Below are 5668 nucleotides of genomic sequence, written 5' to 3' on the forward strand. Positions count from 1 at the left end.
CGAGGGGCACAGGTGGCGTAGCCGCGCGGCGACGAGCACAGGCGGCGCGCCCTCGCAGGGAAGAGCGCAGGCGGCGCACATGTGCTATGTCGCCGGTTCGCCTGGCTGCGGTGGAGCTGAGACGCGGAGCAGACGGACGAGGGAGGAGCAGACGGACGAGGAATGAGATGCGGATGGCTCAATACGGGTGGCTCGCGTGCGGTTCAACCGAGCAGATAGGGTTTGGAAAAGAAAAGAAAAGAAAAAAGAAAAAAAAGGGTATTATGGACATTTTGTCCTTTTGAATACCAGGAGAAGCTTTTTTGCCAAACGGTCCAGAAAATAGCTTCCGCTTCCCTAGTAAATCTGCTCCGCAGGTAAAGCTACAACTGAAATTATTTTAACTGGAGTCGGAGATCTACCAAACTGGACCCTTATTCTATCGTTTGAGTTGGATATCCTCGGCAGCTGTTCGGGCCAGTTTGCAGGTTTTGGGCTGTTTGGGCTGGGGCACATTGATCCTGAAAGTTTACAGTTACTATTAATTGAGCCTGTGCATCTTTTTGCTCAAATTACCCATACCAGGCCGTCCGACCATATTGACTTTCGTTGCTTGCATATTGTTGATGCTAACCTATGTAAATCTATCGTTAACCTGCACCCTACATTTGTACTACATCATGTTCATGCTCCGTATTTGCTCCTCTACCCAAACTGCACAAACCAACGTGTTGCCAACCTATCTTGCTTCTTCCTTCTTCTCCAAGACTCCAATCCTTTCGCTAAGCTGTGCTCTCCGGTGTACGCAATCTAGAGCTGCTGACGAAGCAAATTTAATTCTGTCAGTGATCACGAACAACAGACAATCGACATTGATTGCACAATCCGCAGACAAACGCTCACCGTTGGGTGAAATCCGAGGTGGAGGACGGATAGCTCGACGGGTGCGACGGCGACGGGGAGTTGGACGGAGAAGTGTGGTACGGGCGGGGCGGCATGGCGAGCTCGTGGATGCTCCTCTCCAGCATCTCCAGCACCCTGCTCATCGACGGCCTGCTCGCGGGCACGGTCTGGATGCACCAGAGCCCGATCAGCGCCATCTTCCTCGCGATCTCCTCGCCTGCTTCTCCGGCGCCTCCCGCGCCACTGCCCTGCAGCACGCCGTCGCCGTCCTCAAGCATGTGGTCGTACACCCAGAGCGGGAAGAAGAGGTCGCCGCTGGACTTATTCTCAGCGTAGGCCTTGGCATTGCTCCTCCCGCCGACCATCTCCAGCAGCAGCATCCCGTAGCTGTACACGTCGGACTTGGTCGAGATGACCCCGAACCCGCGGGAGAAGACCTCCGGCGCGATGAACCCGACGGTGCCCCGCGCGTCCGCCATCGACAGGATGCTCTCCTTGGGGTTGCACAGCTTCGCCATCCCGAAGTCGGCGATCTTGGGGCGGAGGTCGGCGTCCAGGAGCACGTTCTGGGGCTTGATGTCGAAAGTGGATGATCCGCGTGCTGCACCCCTCGTGCAGGTACTCGAGCCCCCGCGCGATGCCGGCGGCGATCTCTTGCAGCGCCTCCCACCCCAGCGCCGCGGCCGCCGTGCCCGCCGGGTCCTCGGCGTAGATGTACCTGTCCAGCGAGCCGTTGGGCATGTACTCGTACACCAGCGCTCGCCTGGAGCCCTCCAGGCAGAACCCCAGGAGGGTGACGATGTTCACGTGGGACGTCCGGCCGATGCTGATCACCTCGTTCAGGAACTCCTCGCCGTTGGGTCTCGAGTGGTGCAGGAACTTGACGGCGACCTCTCGCGCGCGGGCGCGGTTGCCGCCGGCGCCGGCGGTCAGGATGCCTCTGTACACCGCTCCGTAGCCGCCTTGCCCGAGCTTGTGCTGGAAAGATTTGGTTATTCTCTTCAGCTCGGAGTACCTGTAGCGCTTGGGGGCGAGTGATCCGTACTTCTGCAGCAGTTTTTCCACGTTTGCAGTGTCTCTGCTGCTGCTTCTGTCCATGATGCTGAATATGCTGAAACTGCGTATTTGTCGATGGAACTTGAGGATTAGGACGAGGAGTGCCAGCAACAGGCCGAATGTGATCGACAGAGACACTGAAATTGGACACCAGATTGTATCAGTGGGTTGCAATTGCAAGGCAGCTTGTAACAGTACAATATATTTTTTAGGAATATACAGTAATCATGATTTGTAGTATCCATTTATCTTGAACTCATCATGACGTGTATTTGAACACATGCAAAGCATATGCATGCATGTACTTTATGTGTAGTTTGCTGGAAGATATATACGTACCTATCAGAATCACCTTCCTGTTGGACTTCTTTGCATCTGCAAGGAAGAGTCATTTGATTTTGATTTCAGTAAATAAACAATGTCATCAATTAAGAAACTGATGGAAGTTTTTCTCTGACAATTCCAAGCCAATAGATCTGATAAGAGACTAATTAAACTGACAGTGACACAGTTGTCGTGCTGAGGAAGCATGTATGACAAAATTATATAGATGACTATTGTCACTTGCGTCATTGATTTCGTAACCAAAACACGGAGCTGGTACGACTAATCTGCATTTCAACTCCTAATCTCCAACTAACACTACAATTCTCCAAGCCAGTAACACACTAACACGAAGGCAAACACCAGACGACAAATTAATCGGTATAAAAGCTGGCATGCGTATGCACGCATGTCGTATACTCGTATTCAAACTGTAAGTGGGCAGAGACGTACGTATAAACTGATTGATAGCTAACTTCTAACCTACCCAGAGCCAGAAGCATTGCATCGCAGGAACGCGTAGACGAACAAAATTTAAATTAGGTGAAAAGACATGACTGCCGTGAATTCCACCAATTCACACGATGAACGCATGCTGAAAATGGCCGTAATCAGATCAATATAAGGCCAGTTTCAGAGACGTAGTTAGTTCAATCTTGTTCTGATCCTTTGTGATTTGATTGTAAAGTCAAGGATAAGAAGGTAAGCCTCCACAAGTCAATATGTGGTTTGGTGAATGGTGATGGCGACGGGCGAGAGGAGAGGACCTGTTCGTTGTTCTGTCAGGATGCTATTTCGGATTAAAATTTTGTGACCCGAATAGACCTATTGGGGATCCATTCTCTGTTTGGTTGGATAAATTGATCGACGGCGATAAGACCACACATGGGTAGCATGGACCCATGGCCACTGCTCCATCCGTTCCAAATTATAAGACGTTTTGGCTTATAAACGTCTTATTATTTAGAACGGATTGAGTACTAAACAAGTCAAACAGCTGCGTCAAATATGTCATGTCAGTACATTGATAGTCATTTCTGATGAGAACTATTGCTAGTCATGTGAATTACATCGTCCTGAAAAGCTAACAGTTCATCATTTACTTAAACGCCAACAGGGGCTGAGACTTTATTTCTTTCCAGTTTCCAAGTCACAAGCTAAAGTTAGTTTGCGAGCATGAAAGCAAATACCAAAAAAATTCAGAATGCAGCATACATGCAAAAATTTCACGTATGTAGCAAATACCAAAAAATTCAGAAAGCTACTATTTCAGTTTCGGAAACGAGCAAACTGCAATAATAAGAAATGAAATTAAAAAGAAGCTCAGGAATAGGAAGTACAGACTAGAGCCAGATAGAGATACGCATACCGCATCTTGCCGGACGTGAAGACCCGTCGTCGCAAATGCAGGCGAACGCATCCGCGTCGGAGTCGTACCCGCACTGGCCGCCGCTGGCATTGCACGCCGTGCAGTCCCCAGGCGACGCCCGCCATTCCAGCAGGTACCCGCCGCTCAGCAGCCGCGGATACTCCCCGGCGCTCGCGCCGCCGGAGGACCCCACCATCACCGGCACGACTGAGTAGTCGCAGCCCCCGGCGACCGCTCTCGCGTCGGTGGTGTTGTACCTCGGGTCGAGCCGCACCACGGCCTGCGCCCCCGGGCACGTCACGTTGACGAACCCGGCCGGCGGCGGGCTGCCGGTGCAGTTGAAGAGGAAGACGAGCTGCGCGTTGGCGCTGCTGGCCGTGAAGGGCGCCAAGCTGAGGCTGGCGGAGACGTCGATGCGCGGCACGGGGCAGCCGCGGGCGTCGGTCTGGATGTTGTCGTTGGCCACCACGACGGTGCGGTCGGCGTAGGACACGCGGAGGATCTTGTAGGCGCCGCGGAACGAGCGCGCCAGCGACGCGCGGCCGCCGCGGCAGTCCACCTGGAAGGCGCTCGGCCCGCACGGCGGCGCCGAGGAGGAAGAGGAAGGCTGCTGGTCCGGGAGCCAGAACGGGTAGGCGATGGTCAGGTTGCCGCATGTCCTCGGCGCGCAGCTTGTCGCGGCAGATGCTGCTGTCGCCGCGTGGACTTCTAGGAATGTTAGGGTGGAGAGGAGCAGCAGCCGGGCTTGCGCGGCCATGGCGGCGATCGGGCAATGATGGTTGGTGGTGGCCGGGGCGAGGAGGAAGGCGTCTGTGTACTCTGGACAAGAACAGGAGGGGCCGTTTGACTTGGTTGAGCTTGGAGTTCAAAATAAATTTCATATTTGATTGCATATGGTCTCTTTCTTCGACCTTCTGGGTGCACCGTGTACGTGTGAACTTTTTTTTTTGGGTGCCGTGTACGTGTGAACTTGATTTGGCTTTCCGTCGGTTTTATTGGCTGGATGCCTAGAATGCGCATGCCCTGAGTGCGATTTGGTCCTGTCAGCACTGTTCCTACTCCGGCACATTCCCAACAGCTGCATCCTGGCGACCAAGTGAAGCCCGGCCCAAGCACGCAAGGAAGCCCAATGAGCGATTCACCGGCACAACGTGGCTTGCTTAAGAGATAGTATAAGTATCATAGAGGGAGAGGAATTGGATATGAAAATTGTAAACTCTGAACTAATTTTCTGAATTGCAATAGAACTCCTTCGTGCTGCCTATCCTATCTGCTTCTATTGCTTTCTTCTTCTCCAATCCAATTCCAATTTTTCCTCATGCTAATAATCTAGTATCAGAGTGTCTTCTTCGATCTACCCTACTCTGCTCCTCCTTTGTTCTTCCTCTCCACCCTGGATCCCACTGCTGCCGCCGCCCACGACCACTTCACTCGTCGGCAACGATCTCTCGGCGTGATGGACCCCAACCTGAAAATCATCCTCGACAAGCTCGATGAGTTCGGCAAGCCGCTCAACAACCATGACGCTCGGCTGGATCAACGCTTCACCAGCCTCGACCGTGACCTCTCCGCCCGCGACAGCGTCGTTGATCGCCGCCTCGCCGATCTAGAGTCTTCCCGCTCGTCGACCGTGGATCCGGTCGTCTTCGACCGCCTCGCTGCGCTGGAGTTGGCGTACTCCACCCAGGCCTCGGACATCACCAAGCGCCTCACCAAGCTGGAGGCGGTGGCGGCCGACATCAGCGCATGGCGACCAGAGTTGGAAGGCGTCGTCGACGACCTGAAGCTCCAGGCGAAGAACGCTGTCAAGAGCTTTGACGGTGCGACGTTCGACACAATGTTGCACAGCCCCGAGATCATGGCCACGTCCCTGATTTCGACGAACGCGAGTTCCTCGTCGCTGGTCACCACCGAACGGCCCATGGGGCACGGCGTCGCAACCTCTCCATGGGATGCAGGGTTTGGGTCATCACAAACTCATCCTCTCGTCTCGCCCAATGGTACGAACCTTCCCCCTCACCCGTTTGGTGGTCCTCG

At 53.7% G+C, this 5668-nt stretch overlaps 1 pseudogene; it reads right to left on the minus strand.

Moving 5' to 3' along the window:
- Nucleotides 1-574: 574 nt before the first annotated feature.
- Nucleotides 575-4405, minus strand: LOC136457810 (LEAF RUST 10 DISEASE-RESISTANCE LOCUS RECEPTOR-LIKE PROTEIN KINASE-like 2.4; annotated as a pseudogene).
- Nucleotides 4406-5668: the final 1263 nt, after the last annotated feature.

The sequence above is a fragment of the Miscanthus floridulus genome, chromosome 6 (assembly GCF_019320115.1).
Source record: "Miscanthus floridulus cultivar M001 chromosome 6, ASM1932011v1, whole genome shotgun sequence".
Taxonomy (NCBI): Eukaryota; Viridiplantae; Streptophyta; class Magnoliopsida; order Poales; family Poaceae; genus Miscanthus; species Miscanthus floridulus.